This window comes from Tenrec ecaudatus, chromosome 14 (genome assembly GCF_050624435.1).
Source record: "Tenrec ecaudatus isolate mTenEca1 chromosome 14, mTenEca1.hap1, whole genome shotgun sequence".
Taxonomy (NCBI): Eukaryota; Metazoa; Chordata; class Mammalia; order Afrosoricida; family Tenrecidae; genus Tenrec; species Tenrec ecaudatus.
In genome coordinates, this window is record NC_134543.1 from 78,191,110 (window position 1) to 78,210,214 (window position 19,105).

The 19,105-nt window shown below is 37.9% G+C and overlaps 1 non-coding gene across 1 annotated transcript; it reads right to left on the reverse strand.

Moving 5' to 3' along the window:
- Positions 1–13,421: 13,421 nt before the first annotated feature.
- On the reverse strand, positions 13,422–13,585 carry LOC142427215 (U1 spliceosomal RNA). Its single transcript, XR_012780026.1, has one exon. It is a non-coding gene; the product is annotated as a U1 spliceosomal RNA (small nuclear RNA).
- Positions 13,586–19,105: the final 5,520 nt, after the last annotated feature.

The window sequence follows — 19,105 nt, forward strand, 5'->3', positions numbered from 1 at the left end:
AAATATATGCCATCATTTGCATACATATGTAAATAATATGCATGTTTGCTTTTGTTTCTTAATTGAGAAAATTGTAGGCTAAACTTCTACTTAAGAGCATTGCTTAATCATTTTCCCTTGACATCTAAATGTATTTAATAGAGTGTTAGGTTATTAATACACATGAAACATATATTCAAAGAATCTTGTTGCCACTAATTTTGGAAAATATATGTTGTCGCAGTTACATAATCTCCTGTCAACTTCAGAAGGGGTGGAATCTTGCCTATCAATCAGGTCATAGCCAATGAGGCCTCTGTGTGGGCAAGGCCTTCTCCTGAGGATTTTGAGAACTCTGGTCTTCTTCTTTGGAGGGGGAACACTCTCTCTGCTTCATATTCCTGGACTAGTCACATGGAGCTACACTGTTGCAGCCAGAGCCCTGAAACAGGGGAAGCCACATGGAGACCCACACCAGCGCTGAGATGCTTCCACCACCCCTGGATCCACAAGATTTCCCACCCACTAGCCTGTGATTTTCCTGCATTTGACATCATCGTATGGCTGCGTGAGTCTGAAGAGGAATCTATGGTCTAGTATTGACATATGGGGGTAATATTGGACTTATGGACTTGATCTGGACCGGACTTGGATGTCTTCTTATTGTACAACTTCTCTTTGATCTAATGTTCTCTCTCACATATATGAGTGTCTCTGGATTTTTTTCGCTTGTCTATGCAGATTAACACACATGTTAAACATGCTGCAAAATACTCTGACTGCCATGGAATTGGTTCTGACTTATAGTGAGCTTTGGGGTGGAGTAGAGCTGCTCCTGTGGTTTTTCAGGTTGTAACTCTTATAGGAGCAGAAGGCAAGTCTCTCTCCTACAGGGCAGCTGGTGTTTTCAAACTGCTGACAGGATGGTTAAGAGTCCAGTGTACAACCTCTATGCCACCATTCAAAACCTTTGTAACTAAGATTACGGTTTAAGTGCATTGTAAATATGCCACTAGAGGATATATGACATCAGGATAATTCTTGAAATTTGTTGCAAAATAATTTTTTCTTCCCATGGGCTATATTAAGTGTCTGTATACTGCAAAAGTGTTGCAGGAATTCATGGCCTTAGTACAAAATAATACATTAACAAATAACTGGATTCAAAAATTTAAGTTCATGAGCTAGAGGAAGATATGTAAAAATCTTTACATTCCACCCACCTCCATGATCTTGTGGTTAGATCAGAGTAAACTCTAAATAAGAGAGAGGTTTATATCAAGGAAAAGCTCACACGGTTGTGGGCTGGAATAAATGTAGTTCCATTGAAGTCTATGGGTCAAGTGATAAGCTGGGGGTTCTTCCTGAACCAATGAAGCAGCTTGGGCCAACAGACCAGGAAACAGGAAGATAAAACAGGGAAACTGCAGACTGGGGGATGTCACATCATCAGGTATGTGACTGGAAGAGTCCAAAATATCCAAGGCTGGCATGTCCTAGTACCTTCCAGGGAAAACAGGCAATCGTTCTCATAGGTAGTAGGCAATGTTGACAGGCTACAGTGCCTGATTCATGCTACAGGCCAACAGGAAGAAGTGAAGCTCTCGGTAGCTCTCAAAGTTAGTGTCAAGTAGCTGGTTCCCCTGAGGAGGTACATCCAGGCCTATGAGCTGAGTACATGCTTGGCTCCCAGCAGATCCCATCATGAAGTTGGTTGTATTATGTTCTATCACATTATGACGGAGGATGCAACTGCCATGCCACTAAGAATATTGGTCAAGCAAGTTGAAGAAAATCCACCATAGTTACTTTATTCATGCTACCCATCCATCCCATCACACCACCTCATATCCACACAATGCAATTTCCACCTCTTACTCTTAACTGATCATCCTCCTCACACCCAAAGGCCCAACACCCACCCAACCACCAACCACCCCACACAAAACCCAGAACACAGCATACCATCTACAACTGAACCACTATGCCATGCAAACACCAGACGCAAGCAATAACTACAAAAAAATCAAGGTAAACAAAAATCAACAACTGAAGATTACTCAAACTCAATGAAATACACAGAAAAAAAATGGATTGAATTCCCAGAAAGATAATATAGGAGAATGATGTTTAGAACCATGCAAGAGATATGGGGATCAATCTTGAAAAGAAAGGAAGAAATTGAGAAATTAAAGACCTCACACCCAAGAGAAACCCAGAAGCTAAGCAATGAAATAATAGAAATAAAAAAAAACACAGTCCAAGCAATGAGCAATAGAATGGAAGAAAGGAAAATGGAAACAGTGAACTCTAAGACAACAGTGCAGAATTCAGCAAAGGCGAGAAATAATCATACAAACGCAAAAGAATATGAAGGAAGCCTGAGGATGATATGAGACACCATAAAGAGAAATAATTTAAGGCTCATTGGAATACTGGAGCAGGAAGAAACAAACTAGCCTAAAGATAGAATAATAAGGGAATTTAAAGAAGAAAATTTCCTCAACAGCACAAAAGAGGAGATGAAAAACATCCAAGAAGCAGAGAGAATACCCAAAAAGTCAGACCTCCCCCAACAAAAACAAAACAAAAACATCAAGACATCTAGAGGATGGCCCCAAAATCCAGATTTGCACTGAGGAGAGCTGAGCTTTCGTAGCAAACATTTTTCACTATAGGCGAGGATCAAGAAACTTGTGCAGAGTTAATGCACCCAGTGGAGTCGCCTGGGAAGGTTTTCACTGGTCAAAGTGAATTTTGTTGTAAAAGCAATTTTGCTCAAACCTCATTTTCTGTGATGGCTAATTTAAGAGAAGAGTTTCAGCTATGAAATTTTGTTTCCTGCTCAGAAAACAAAACCACAGAAACTGGACACCACTTACAAGGACAGCACTATGGGAAAAACTCAAGTGTACGAGTGGTTTTCTCATCCAATGTTGCTTGTTGACAAACCTCATTCCGGATGTCTATTAACTTCTGAACAGCTGAAATGTAGACAAAATGTGTGCATTTGTGTCAGGACATCAATGGATCATTGAAGGGATCAGAAACTTATCTGCACTGTCTTACATCTCCATTGAGTGAATTTTCACTTTGAAGACTAAAGTGCATGTTACCTAACCTGGGGTATTTTTATTTAATGGTTTCATATGCATATAAAAGTTGTGCAATGTAAGGAAGACTTGCTCACCATGTTTCATGTCAAGCCACTTGATCAGCAAAGTTTAAAGAGCCTTGTACTACTTTTCTAAGAAGACCAGAGGCCACTTAACAGGAGAATCAAGAAGTCAAGGGCTAGTGAGAGGCTTGCTTGAAGATGTGCCTGGGAAGAGTTTATCCTAATCTAAGAACTGCATTTTATTGCTGAATTGTAACCTGTCATTTTTTCTAATAAACCTCATAAGAGAATGTGTCATCAGTAAATTCTGACTGACCATTGCAACAGACTATCAAACCTTACAGAGAAGTAGAGTGTTGTGGGAGAAATAGCTGGTGATAGAATTGGTTAAAAGGCTCAAGGCTGAAGGCATGTCGAAACTGTGCCTCACAGGAAGCAGCACTGGGCTGTTGCTAATGGTAATGTTTCTCTCCCTCTTGTGAAGTTAGAGAAGTTAAGACCCCATCCCCAACATGACCCCCTTTTTAAAGCAACCTTGTTGAGTTGTTCTTTGTTTTTTTCTGTCTTTCCCCATCCTCAACTGGATGTCTATTACATTTTTCTCTGCTTATTTTCTCAATAACTGAAAAAAATAAATGAATGGATGATACATCTACTTACACAAACAAAATGAAGAGGCTTCAAACATTTCATGACAAATGGAATTTAAAATTAAGGGATTTCTTTTCTATGAACTTTTTGAAGCCTCCTAATGTATTCAAAGTCTGAAGCACATTAAATTCTCCCCAGTTTTCCATGCCTATATTTCTCATCTGAAAACTAATTTTTTCCATTATTAACTCACCTTTCACATTTACATTTCAACTAGTAGAATGATTTCTCATTATCTACCTTATTTAAAGTACTAATGTTTATGCATCCACTGAATGTACAAAATAGCATGTCCCTCTCATGAGAGTAGACTGTCTAGATTAAATTTCAAGCAATTCATTTTTTAAAAGTTATAAACCCATGGGTATGTGGTTAATAGCATAGCTTGAAACATTGAAAGTTTTAATATTAAATTATCATTTGATTACAGTGCTATTAATAAATCTCTGAAGCTGAACTCTATTAATAAGAATGTTTTGTAAGCCTGAAAATTGACATTCTTAAATATTAAAGCTTTATTTATTCTCTTCACTAACCTTTGCTTTTTCTCACATTGTATCTATTCTTTTCCTATATCAAGTACCAGAAAGATGACAGTTTCAATTCATGTAAAGATTGATAGCCTTGGAAACCCACTGGCAGGTCTATTCTCTCTCCTGAGGCTTCTATGAGTCAACTATGGACTTGATGAGAGTGAATTGAGTTGAATTGGTATCAGGGACACAAGAACTTCAGAGATGTTTCTGATATTACATGAAGATATTCCCATTGAGAAAAGTGTTGATTATATTCAACATCCCTATACTAATTGCTCACTATTTTAAAACTTTTCTTCAGATAAATATTCAGAATTATTTTAATTATAGATTACACTTTCTTAGATATGTATATATGCTGCCAACTATGTGCTTTTAAACTATATTTGGATTAGTTAGAAAGGAGAGCAAAATAAAATAAAAATATATTTACAAAACTCATGTCTTATTAAATCTCAGACCCTCACAGATTCTTACTTTTTTATGAAGCCTACATTTATATTGTTTTTAGAGAAGGTTTTAAGCAGTTAATTTTTATCAAGTAATTTTTGATAAATTCATTTACTAAAAACTAACCTAAACAAAAACTAAACTCTTTTCTTGATCTCTATAAAAATATATATATGGTGATAAAAGTGATCACTTGTCTTGTGATTATTTCTAAAAAATAAGTTACATATTAGTTAACAGGATTATGGAGCACGATGATCTGCAACAAGCCTTCTCATGACACAAATATATAACTCACATTTCCAGGTTTCTCATCCTAGGAGCTGACTGTGCTGCTTAACTATCACAAGTACTTTAAAGCACTGATGAATTAAACATCCAAATATAAAAAAAAATCTCATATCATGTTATGTACTATAAAATTTGAAATTGTCTTTATGGATCAGTGAGTTATTTAATGGTCTTTCAATTCTGAGTATACATTGTAAATTAAAATTATGTCAGTTTTGAAGAATAACCAATTTAAAATTATGATCTAAATTCACACTAGATTTTAGCTAACAGTAAGTTTTCTCATTATCTACCTTATTTAAAGGCCTAATGTTTATGCATCTATTGAATGTGCAAAAGAGCATGTCCGTCTCATGAAGGTCGAATGTCTAGATTATATTTCAAGCATTTTAATGTTTTAAAGAAATAACATGTAACTCAAAAGTAGATTGTTAATGACATAGCTTGAAGCATTTTGTTAAAAGATGAGATAAAAATATATAGAACTTTTGATTTCTCTCCTAACATGTAAATAATTTAGAAGTAGTTACATCTGTGCCCACAACAAGAAAAACAATTTAACTAAATAAAAATCAATGTATACATAGGCAAATCCAGTCACAATCAACATTTGATTAGATCAATGGTTCTCAACCTGTGGGTTGGGACCCCTGTGGGTCCTCTTTCACAGGAGTCACCCAGTTCATAACAGTAGTAAAATTACAGTTACAAAGTAACAATGAAAAGACTTTTATGATTGCAGGGTGACCACAACATGAGCAACTGTCTTAAAGGGTCACAGTCTTAGGAAGGTTGCGAACCACTGAATTAGATGGAACAGAGGTAGCTAAAGTCAAAAACTGGTAGGAATACTCAAATTGTAATTCAAGAAATTTTTGGAGGCTGAATGTAGATTAATGCGAAAGAGAAGCTCTTGAAGTTATGTTTATGTATCTACACAAACTTTGATAGTTTTGACCTATAGAAATCCTACCATATTCTCCCGATGAAGAACTATGAAAGATTTCCTCAGGATTCCAGCAAGAGAAAGGAAAGATTAATCATTGCTAAATATAAAGAGACCCTTCTTCATAAGAAAGATTTTTACTACAAGTAGAAAAGGGTATTTTTAGAGACCTATCAACCATCTGGGAGAGCTTTCTTCCATCCACGATTTTCTTTCTATCTTAACATGGGTTAAAAACAAATCAAACAAACAAACCAAAAAAAGGTATGGTACCGAAAAAATAATTTTAAAGGTCACAGCCTGCTACGAGATAGGGGTTTAAACACAAGATTACCGAACGCTTCCCCTCCCTGCTCTCTTAAAAAGTGTACAACCTGGCCTGCAATACAACAGGGACTTAGAGAGGAAAGAAAGAGCTATTAGAAGCACATTCTCGTGAGGAGGAGGAAGAGGAGTCAGGGAAACCCCAAGGTAAGGGTGAAGGCAAAAACATGGACATTAGCAGGAATGTGAAGCCTCTGACCCCTACAGGTAGCACCGCCCTCCAAAGCAGAGCAACTTCTATATAAACTACACGACTCCATACAGTTGTGTGCTGCTATGGGGATGAACTGGTTCTCCTGGCTCCTCTAGACTAAAATGGACTAAGACGAAAAGCCTCATTGTTTACTGGACATGAGTCAATGAAAACACTCTGGATCACCGGGGTGCATTCGACAATCAATCCTGTAGATGCCACTGGAACCAGTAGCGTTTGGGAGGTGCCACAAGTCACACAACATCGGGTAATAAAGCCAGAAAACCTCCACCAAAAGCAATTTGTCAAAAATAAGATATTCTTATCACACAGATATTCTTAAATTACTGTCCAGAAGAGATTTTGGATGATATCTCATAGCATAGTATAAAACCATTCTATGGCTCAATGTGATGCTTTAAAACAATCTATCTCTGTATTCTACAGGTGTATTTTCAATCCTACATGCAGACATAAGCAGCCCTGGCGGCTCCGTGGTTAAAAGTGCATAGCTGCTAACTGAAATGTTGGCACTTCACACACAGAAGGAAGAAGTAGCCATTGACTGTCTGCAAAGGTTATAGTGTGAAAAGTCTATGGAAGAGCTTACCTCTGGCAGAAGTTAGACTCGCCACAGCGCAGCACTGGGTGTGACGGGGTAGTGGGCTATGCATGTGGTTGCTCACCTCAGAGCCCTCGGTTTGAACCCATAACTGATCGATGGGAAACATGAGGCTGCTGGCTTTCAAAGAGATTTGAAATGCCCTGTTCTTCTCTTTTCTTCAGTTTCACGGAGTCAGATCAACTCGATGTCCTCAAGTTGAGCAGATCCCCTCTGAAACTGCTGTTGGATTTTGGACTTTTTTTTTCCTTTGAAGGCACTCGCATGGGACTAAAGCAAAGATATTACTGAGAGAACTTGTCGACAGTCATCCAGATTGCTGACATATGTTAATACATGTTTGCAATCTATACACATATGAAAGAAGAAAATTCAAGCCTTAAATTGCAAAGTTGGAAGATTCTATGGGAAAAATATTGAATGATGCAGGAAGCATGAAAAGGAGATGGAAGAAATACACACTGTACCAAAAAATAACTGGTTCACATTTCAAGAGGAACATACGACCCAGAATCATTGGTACTGAATGAAGATGTTATGTCGCACAGAAAGTATTAGCAAAAACCAAGGCTCTTGGAATTGACCGAACACCCACTGAAATGCTTCAACGAGACGATGAAGCAGTGGGTATACTCACTAGTGAGCGGAGAAATTGCAGGGCAGTTACCTAGTCAGTCTACTGGAATAGGTCCCTATTTGTACTCATTCATAAGGAAAGCGATTTGACATAATGTGGACGTTATGAAATAATATCATTGGAATCTCATTCAAAAATATTTCTCTGAAAATAGAGTGGTTGCATATCAACAGTCAACAGGTAGTTGCCTGACATTCAAGCAAATTTCACAATAGAATGTAGATTGAATGTAGACTGAAAACATTATTGCTAGGGTCAGATACATTTTGACAGAAAGCAGAAAAAAACCAGGAGGATGTTTACTTCTGATTTATTGACTATACAAAGATATTTGACTGTGTGAATCATAACAAGTGATAAGGTAGCATTGAGAAGAATGGAAACTCCAGAATATTTTATTGTTCTCATGCAGAACCTGCATGTTGACCAACAGGTAATGGTGCCAATAGAACAAGGGTATGCTGAAAGATTACGGTCAGGCAAGGTCTCCATGGGGGTTGTATTCCTTTACAATAGTTACTCATTCTGTATGCCGAGCAAACCCTACATAAAACTGGGCTATATTAAGAAATATATGGCATCAGGATTGTATAAAGTTTCCTTTAACAATGTCCAATATGCAGATTGTACAACTTTGCTTGCTGAAACCAGGAGGGCTTGAATCTCTTACTGATGAAAAATAAGGACGGAGGCTTTCCAAATGGAATGCAACTCCGTGTAAAGAAGGTGAAAATCAAGATAACTGGATCAATAAATAACAACATTATATGATTGATGTTGTGAAGGATTTCATCTTGCTTGAATCCACAATCAATGTTCACGAATACCAGACAAGAAATCAAACAAGGTATTGCATTGAACAAATCTGCACAGGACTGCTTTAGGTATCAGGCATCAAAGAGCCAGAACAAAAAATCTTATCAGTGTGAATGAGGGGGAGTGCAAATTGGAAACCCAAAGCCCATGTAGACAATTGGACATCCCCTTACAGAAGAGTCACAAGGAAGAGATGCGCCAGTCAGGGTACAGTAAAGCACCATTGAAGCACACAACTTTCTTTTAGTTCTTTAATGCTTCCTCCCACGACTATCATGACCCCCATTCTACCTTACAAATTTGGCTTGAACAGAGCATGGACCTGGGTACAGATCAGAACTGGAAAGATAGGGAATCCAGGACACATAAACTCCTCGCGACCGATATTGAGAGTAGCAATACCAGAAGGGTAAGGGGAAGGTTGGCAGGGGGGATGTAGGGAGAACTGATCACAAGGATCTATATATAATCCCCTAACAGGGGGTGAACAACAGAAAAGTGAGTGAAGGGAGACATCAGTCAGTATAAGACATGAAATAATAATAATAATTTATAAACTATCAAGGGTTGATGAAGGAGGGAGGGTGGAGGAAGGAAGGAGGGAGGGAAAAATGCGAAGCTGATACCAAGGGTTCAAGTAGAAAGAAAATGTTTTGAAAATAATGATAGTAACAAATGTACAAATGTACTCAACACAATTGATGTATGTATGGATTGTGATAAGAGATGTATGAGGCCCCCAAAAATGATATTTTAAAAAGTACTTCAAATCAAGGATGTTGCTTTGATAACTAAGATGCACCTGAATCATGGTATTTTCAATCGTCCCATATATACATGTGAAAGTTGGACATTGAATAAGGAATGCCAAGAAATGTATATGCATTTAGATTATGGTGCTAAAGAAGAATATCAAAAAGTATTGTGAACTACCAGAAGAACAAACAGCTGTCTTGTAAGAAGGCCAGCCAGAATGCTTCTTAAGAGATAGGATGGCAAAATTTGTTTCATGTGTTTTGGACATGATATCTGGCGAGACTGTTCCCTGGAGACGGACAGCATGCTCAGTAAAGGAGGAGAGCAGTGAAAAAGAAACACATCCTGAACAGCATGGAATGACAGCCTGGCAGCAAAAGGGGACTTCAGCACAACAATCATGGTGAGGATGAGACGGGACCCAGGAGCGTGTCATTCTGCTGTTCAGTGTGAGGTGAGTAGGAATCTACTTCAAGGTACCTACGGCAAAAACAACAATGAGCATAACTTACAGGATTGCATTTAAGATCTCGAAACAAGCTCCCAATACATGAGGGTTAGCAGGAGGAGGCTGCGGAGATACAGCTACCCTCCAAAAGGACTAAGAAATAAGGGAGGGGGGACTAGCGAGGGAGGGAAGACATGAGGAGCTCAAGTTCAAAGCAAATGTTTTGAAATGACGAGGGCAACAACTGTACAAATGTGCTTGGCACAATGCATGCACACATGGATTGTGATAAGAGTTGTATGAGCCCCCAATAAATTATTTAAAATAAAAAGAACTGAGAAACATGTACCATGTCAGTATTTTAGAGAGAGCTGTTTGGTGACTCTGACGGACTCAATGGCAATAAGGAGTCCTTGACAAAAGGATACCAAATATTGAGACTTGATTTATTTTCAAAGTTAAAATTCTGTCAATTATGGAAAGAGAAATCTACATGAACCTTCAAAGTCATATACTGGAACATTCTTTTGGTTAGTTTTCCTATCATGGATATGCATGCATACATTTAGTTTATGACAGTCGATACTCTGACCATCTGCCCCTCTCCTTTTCTCCCCTAATTTAATTTATACTCAATTGTCATGTAACTAACTGTATTTTGTTCACTTGCACGTTAACTAGAGAAAGTCGCCTTTTTGCTCTGGTAAAGATTTACAGACTTGGAAATCATGGGAAGAGTTCTGCTGTGTCCTGTAGGGTCACCATGAATGAGAATACACTTGTTGGCAGTGTTGTTAGTGGGGGAATGGGTTTTTTTTTCAAATAAAATAGTCCTTGTTCTAAATTAGTAAGCTAACTGTCTGTATTATATTCAATACAAACATTATTTATCTGAAAAAATGTATTTCCTTCAGAGACTTTTTTCACTTTTAGATTTGGTTTACTATATGATGGATTTAACAACATTAGCGATACATCCCGTGGACATTGTTCATAAAAGAATATTTTAGGAAGGCCCAAGGAAATATTAATCTATTATGTTAGAGTACTTGTATTTATAAAATTGAACTATTCGGAATAGTTTCCCCTTACTGGGTGTTACTGTGATGTGACTCCTGTATTGGATAATAAGTATATTGTTTGAAAAATATCCCAATTGAAATAAGAAATAATTTTTGGTTGTATTCAAACTGGAGTCTCTTTATTTGCATACTAGGGCAAAGGTGTGTGTGTGTGTGTTATAGAAGCTATTACAGGAGAAATAGTCAAAGATATTTTTCCACTTTTATCTATTAAACTTGTGTCCTTTTTTTAGGGGGGGGTGTTAAGAAAATAATGAACTATATCATCAATAAATTGAAAGAGAAAAAGTGAATTCACCTAATTGGAGAATCTCAGTCTTTCAGGGATCTATCCAAGTCCATAAAAGAGCAGCGCCCATTGATAAGTAACAGCAGGGACTGAAGCAGTTACTGCAGGCTATGAATGACCTGATCTCTTAATCCATCTGTCTTTTTATATGAGAATGCTATGCTAATTAGCTGCGTAATTTGTTTCCTGATGACATTAATTTTATGCCTTTTTGTTATTCTGAGCTTTGACTTTCACTGTTATAAAAATATACCAAGAGGCATTTCTAATTTAGATGGTTCTGATTCTGATAAATTCCAACACGGAAGTAATGTTGTGGGGTAATATGCATAAATCGCAAACGTAATCAATCCTGAGGACAGACATCGAAGACTTTCACTTCCTATATAATCATTCCCTTTAGCTTCTAAAGCATTACATTAACACAGTTGAGATGCTGAAACATAATTCAAGGAGAACTTTTAGCAAATGCAATTTTCATTGCCCCATTTTCTTTGGAGAAAATCAAGACTTGAATATTAACATGGAGGAAGTAATGGAACAGATTAGTAAACAAGAGCTGCATCTGAAAAAATATTGTCATTAAAAGCTATGTAGTAGTTAATTGAGTTTGATATGAAATTTAGTGCTGGAAAGTTAATGACGAATGCAGCTATTTCACAGAGCCTGGTTACTGCAGGCTCTATAATGATCTCCTTTTCCTTGGGAGCAACAATGAAATTAACCTCTCTTTTGTCCTGCAGGTGTTGTGTTCTGATAATGCATATCCTTTACAAGTTTGGGTAAATTATTTGCTTTGCATATAAATTAACCCCAAAGCGGAATCAATATTAGAATAATAAAAATATAGACAAAATTGTTATTCTAAGAACACAAAGATTTATAGAAAATTATCCAAGTATCTTAGATCTAATTTCAAACATGGATTAAAAATGTTCACACACTCCCATAAAAATAAAAGAAAGAAAATAAGAACTATGACTGCAGAAAGAATAGATGATATGTGAATATAAATCATTTTACTAATTTTATATTATTCCAGGAAAAAAAGTATCTTATAATCACCGCATTCTATTTTCCAGGATTACAAACCAAAATAACAGAATAGTGATTATCTAAGCATTCATAAATGTCATTTTGCATCCCCACTTTATTGGAAATAGGCTGTTCCTTGGGTGAAATTTAATTTCAGAATGTGAGAGATTACAGCTGGAAGGCAAAGACTCAGATTTCACTTTATGCAATGAATTCCTTAGGACTCTTTTCCCGGCCAAATACACTTTCATCCTCTTGCAACTTTGGAGAAATTTTCCCCACATCTTTTTTCTTTTCTTTGTATTATATTTTCTTTGGTACTTCTTCTTTTTAAAATATGTGGGCATATGTGTGAATTATTTATAAATATGACATTTGATTCTTCCTTTCTATGAGAGCCATACAGATTGCTTTAATCTGACTCAAAATTCACAGGTAAACTCAGTAGTAACCTTTTCATTCTTTGGTAGCTTGGCATGATACATTAGATACATTGATTCTTATGAGTAAAAGAAAAAAAGTAGCTTTCTCTCATTTAATATTTTGAAAGAATATTTGCTCCTGAATGGATTTTAAAATGTATTGGACATATCTGATGGCAACATGGAAATAAACTCCCACACTAGAATTTCGTCAAGCAATGGATGTTGTCTTCATGTGTTTTTCTGTTGGTTTCAACTGTTTACAGAAACAATTCTGTTTTTCTCACTAAAAACATTCTTTATTCTCATTTCTTACAATAGCCTTGATAATTATCCAATGAACATAATATTCACTTTTTTGTTTCTAAACTCTAAAAGTAAAGTGGAATCTAAAGCACAATAATAATCATTAATAATTTATAGTATGCCCATCTTAAAACAGAATCTGGGATGCTATAGACAATCATAAGTGCACATTGAATCAACTGGGCACTGTGCCCAGAAAAACAGCCAAGTACACACAATAGATAGAAAATAGCTTGCATGTGTTAGGAGAAATAAGAAGGAGGAAACAATGCATGGCAGACCTGCAAACAGAACATCTAGCCAGTCAACAGTTTTCTAGAATTCCACAGGAAACAAAAATATTTTGAAGTCATTTCTAATGGGTCTTGTAGCTGTTGTGCAGTGCATGATAAATATGAATCCGATCAGAAAAGGTGGGAGCGAGTTGCATGCACTTTTGTAGGTGCAGAAGATTAAGCTTTACAAGCAACCTTATAGCTACAGGCTTATGAGCTGTTTTTGTTTGTTTGTTTGTTTGTTTTAGGGGCGAGCACGAAAGCAGTCCCCCACTAGCACAAATTATGCAGTCCAGTTTCCCCGCATTTGGGGAAATCACAGGGGTCAGCACACCCGCAGTGCAATGGGTGAGCCTCGCCCTGGGAAAACCACCTTCATGATCATGGTGTCTCCCTGCCACGTAAGTAGAACGAGGTGTTTTATTAGTAGGTAAGTCTTAACTCGAAATACCTTTTTCTATAGATTATTGAAATTACAAAATTCCACATGGGATAGCATATGGTAACAAGGGGAACCTCAGCCCGACGCACATGTTTTCGTCTCACAGAAGAACGCCTGGACTTTCTCACGCCAGGTCTCTACTGGAAAATTGCAGCAGATAAATGTTCCCATAAACAGAAGAGGCCTACCCAAGGTAGCTCACTGAAATGCTGCCTATAGTTTCACCTGGGTGTGCTTTCACAGGGGGTGGGTCTGAAGGGCGAGAGCAAACACAGAATCCCACAAATTATTTTCCTGAGGAAGAAATGCTTTAAAAATAAATCTAAATAAACTTAAGTGTAGCATACTAATTTTTATACCATGAGCTTAATTATTTTAAATACTACCTACCAAATTTGAAAAGACAAAAACAAAACTCGTTGCCAGTGTTGCCAGTTTAAATTTGATATGGCATTAATTTAAAACAATTTGCAGCTGAAAATCAAGAATTGCAGCCTTCAATGGGATTAAAAATTAATGTAAAGAAGACCAAAATCATTACAATTGGACCAATACGTAACCAATCATGGGGAAAAGAATGAAGTTGTCAAAGATTTTGTCTTGCAAAGATCCACAATCAATGCTCCTGGAAGCAACAGTCAAGAAAGGAAAGGATGCATTGCATTTGGCAAATCTGCTGCACAAGACCCTCTTTGTTATTGTTATGTGCCCCTGAATCAGTTCCTGACCCATAGCGGCCCTATGCACAACAGAATGAAACACTGCAAGGTCCTGTGTCTTCCTCAAAATTGTTCCTATGCCTGAGCCCATTGATGCAGCCACTGTGCCAACCCATCTCACCGAGGACCTTCCTCTTTTCCCGCACCCCTTTGTTTGACCAAGCATGATGTTCTTTACCAGGGTCAGATCCCTCCGGATAATTATGTTCAAAGGGGCCGCCTCATCATCCTTGTCCCTAAGGAACACTCTGGTCTTACTTTTTCCAACACAGTCAATTCGCCCTTTTGGCAGTCCAAGGTACTTCCGAAATCTTCTCCAGCACCACAATTCAAATGCACCGATTCTTCTCTGCTCTCCCTTATCCCACGTCCACCTTTCACATGCATATGCTGTAATGGAGAATACCCTGGCTTGGGTCAGGCATAACTTCGTCTTCAAAGTAACATCCTTGCTTTTCAATACCCTAAAAGTGTATCTTGCGGCAGACTTAGCTAATGCAAGATGTCTTTTGATCTCTTGACTACTACTTCCATGATCATTGATTGTGGATCAAAGTAAACCAACATCCTTGACAATTTCCACACTTTCTCCTTGTGTCATGATGTCACCTATTGGCCCATTTGTGAGGATTTTGCTCTTCCTTACATTGTGTTGGAATCCATATGAGGACGACCATCCTCGATCCTCACCAGCAAGTCCTTCAAGTCCTCCTCACTTTCAGCAAGCCAGGCTGAGTCATCTGTAGAGTGCGAGCGGTTACGAAGCCTTCCTCCCTCCTGATGTGGCACTCTTGTTCCTATACTCCAGGTTTCTGATGATTTGCTCAGCATATGGACTGAACAAGTACGGTGAGAGAATACAACCTTGATGCACACCGTCTCGGATGTTAGACCATGCAGCGTGGCCCTGTGCGGTTCTCACAGCTGCCGCTTGATCCATGTGCAAGCTCCTCACGAACACAATGCAGTGCTCTGGACTGGCTCTTCTTCTCCAGGTGATCCACAGCTTATAATGGTCTGCACAGTGAATACTTTTGCAGAGTCAATGAAGTACAAGCAAACATCTTTCTGGAATGCTCTGCTTTTGAGCCATTATCCACCTGACATTCTCAATGATAAACCTTGTTTCACATCCTCTTCTGAATCCGGCCTGGGCTTCGAGCAGTTCCTTGTTAATGTAGTGCTGCAACTGTTATTGGATAACCTTCTTTAAAGTGTTGAGTTCTAAGGTGCAACTGACTCAACGCAAGGTATTTCTATTTGCCTCATATGAATGTGAAAGTTGGACAATGAAAAAGGAAGACCAAAGAGAAATTGATGCATTTGAATTTTGGCGCTGATGAAGAATATTGACAGGACCGTGGGCTGTCAGAAGGACAAACAAATGTCTCAAAGAGGTACTGTTGGAGTGTTCCTTAGAGGCAAGGATGGTGAGACTTCATCTTACATGCTTTGAACGTGTTGTCAGGAGATCCCAGTCCTTGGAGAAGAACATCATGCTTGGGACGATATACAGGTTCACTATAAAGTGAAAGAGAGGAAAGCCCCTATGGTATAGATTGACATCGTGGCTGCAAAAAGCATAGGAACGATTGTGAGGATGGTGCATGACCTGGTCATATTTTCCTCTGTTGTGAATAGGGTCACTATGAGTTGGAAGCCATTTGGTGGCCATTAACAATAGCAACAGATAATAAAAATCAATAGTATCTTCACAAGGCAGAGAATGAAGGATGAGGACAAAGATCTCAGGAATCCCCAGGATGGCCACAACGGGATTCAGAATTCTTTCAACCTTCCAATCTACAGAGGAAGAGAAAATACAGTTTTGTTGTTTAAAGATACTGCATTTGTTATAATTTGTTAGGGAAGTCTGAAGAAACAAATACAAGGATACATGGATAGCTCTTAGAGCTAGTGTATGCCAAGAATTTTAACCTTAAAATGTTGTTGTATGCCTCAAGTCTATTTCAATGTATAGAAAGTCTATAATATAGAATGAAACTGCCTCATAGGGCTTCCTAAACTGTATCTTTATGGAAATAAATCTCTATGTCTTCCCTGCCCTGGAGCCACTGGTGAGATTAAGCAGTGGTGGGATACAAAGAAATTAATAACCAGATCACTGTCCCAAGGACTATTTGAAATACAAAAATGAGTAAATACTGAAAAGTAGCTTGTTATTTCATACAGTTAATATTTAAATAAAAACAATAAAAGAGGTACAAAAATTAGATTATAAGTTTTGAAAATATTAATTATATTAATAATACCTATCAAAACATTAAACTGTTATAGAAAATATATCTTGCTTCTTAATTGTGCTTACTTGCAATATTTTTCACTTTTATTATAAACGTAGTTTCATCTGCTATTTTAAACCTATGATTGGAATGAACATTACTATGGGCCCATAGAATACACTGTTGGGCAAATGAATGTTAAAAACCGTAAATAAAGTAAATTAGTGATTTCTACATTGGCCAGCTGCCCAGCCACCCACTTTAGAGAAAATCTAGATTACAAGTGCCTTTTTAAAAACCTGTTCACCAAACTCAACAAAAAACTAGGTATTGGTTCTTCAGAACTGGTAGGAATGAGCTGTCTCATCACTGAATCTGAGTCAGCAACTTCTGGGCTTGAATTGGAGCACTTAACCATTGCATACCCACAGCACCTTCAACTTAGCATAGTGTTACTCAATAGTCCCCAATGAATAATGATCCCATTTTAGTTTATATCCTTATGCAGCACCCTCCTATCCTGATTGTGTGTTACCATTGTGAATTCTAAGCATACCTCTGACATATCAGGGAATTAGTTCTAAACCACTACAACAATGTGAATATTGTAATAAAATGAATCACAAAAATACTTTTGATTACCAATGTACTCTTTAAGTGTGTAGTAACACTATAAAAATGTTTGGAATATTTTTATAATGACCAAAACATGACATAGACACAAAAAGTGAGTCCAGAACTTTGTAAAATATGGTGATAGACTTGCTTAGCTAATTTAAGAATAATTATATGCATAAATGGGAACTCCGGTTTCTATATATTCAGTTTTCACAAAGCTACCTAGGTGACACTTGTTTCTCTGACATAGTCATTCAGAGCTGCCGGGTTCCACAGGACAAAAATAACACCAGCATAAGACGGTACTGCATAAGGACATAAGCAACACCAAAGTCTTCAGACACCAGATGCCCATTGTGGCAGTTACTAATCTCCTGTCAATTTGGGACTAAGAATGTAGGGGTGGAGTCTAGCCTGTCAATCCAGAGATAGCCAATGAGATCTCTGTGTGGGCATGACCTGCTCCCAGACTTCAGGGAACTCTGGTATTTTCTTGTTTGTGGCAGAGACACATCCCTTTCTCTCTCTTGCTCTCTGGTGATCAGACCAGTGTACAGTTGCCTTAGTTAGTTCTCTGCTTTGCTTGTGAGCTACACTACCTGTGGAACACCAAACCCATGGATCATGTCGCTAGAACTTCAGGTTCCTTCGAAACCTGCTTCGCCATGCCGCTGGTGTATACATTGCTTTAGCTTGGCACTGTTATATTCTGTCATCTGGCTGATTATTGGTGACCCATCCTGCTGTTTACTGCCTCTGGCTGGACTGCCTGCATTGCTCCAAGGAAAACTCAGATGTCAACTTCCTTGAACTTGGACTGAGCAGCCTCATGGTTGAAGGATTTCCAATATACTACTGTTCCTCTGAAGTGAGTCAAACAGAGCCCTTTGTACTGCTTTGTGGATTATAACTGTTATATTCCTCTGTGCTGTATATATCTATCCATATATATTTATATATATAAAATCATAAGTGTCCTGGTTTTGTTTATCTAGAGAACCTTGTCGAACACACCCATGCAACATTTATTTCTCTAACTCTAGCTATCTAGAGTTGCGTCAGATCTTATAAATTAAAAAGATAGATATAGTTATATCTAACAAACCAAGAAGTCCATGGAATGTCACAATCCAGGGTCTATTGGAGACCTAATTATAATGCACCCTCCAACTCTCTCACTTCAGGTTAATGGATATAACACACTTTTTTTGTTTATGGTTTTGTTTTCCTGACCTGACCAGCCCAGCCCTTACTGAATTCCAAGGTTTTTCAAGTTATGTCTAAGAAACGAAAGACAAAGATCAAATGTTAAGTTATTTACCTCACAGCCATCTCCCTCTGAGACAATGGATAAAATACTTTAACCATCTGAGCTTCTAGTGGCAACCAACACTGTGTAGTGTCTCTTGATTTTTACAAAGATAACTCAAAAATGTGGCTACAAAATCATAGAGCTTTATTAAACAAAAATACAAAAATGTGAAGTTACTGTGTCTTGATAAAACCTCCTTCAAGGTCTATATCCTTCCTGTGGTGGCATTTCCATTTCTCTAATCCTTCCCCTACTATTTATGTCCTCTTAAGTTTATATCATGTTAGAAGAACAGTTTGGGCGTCCTCAAGGGACTGAATGCCCATGTTTCTTTTACATGTTCTTTGAGTTGGGGGAAGAAAAGGAAGTTGGAATGGACAAGATCGGGGTGTTGGGTGGATGAGGTAAGGTTTCCCAATGAAATTCTTAAAACCTCTCAGAAGGCCTTGGTATCCTTAAAGAATGACATTGCAGAGAGTACATGATAATTGTCTACAGATAGGCTTTGGGTCTCCACTCTGATGCCCCTCATCGCATTGATATGCTTGTTCGTTTGGGGTCTCTGCTTCTTCACAGAAGGGTCACAAGGAAGGGA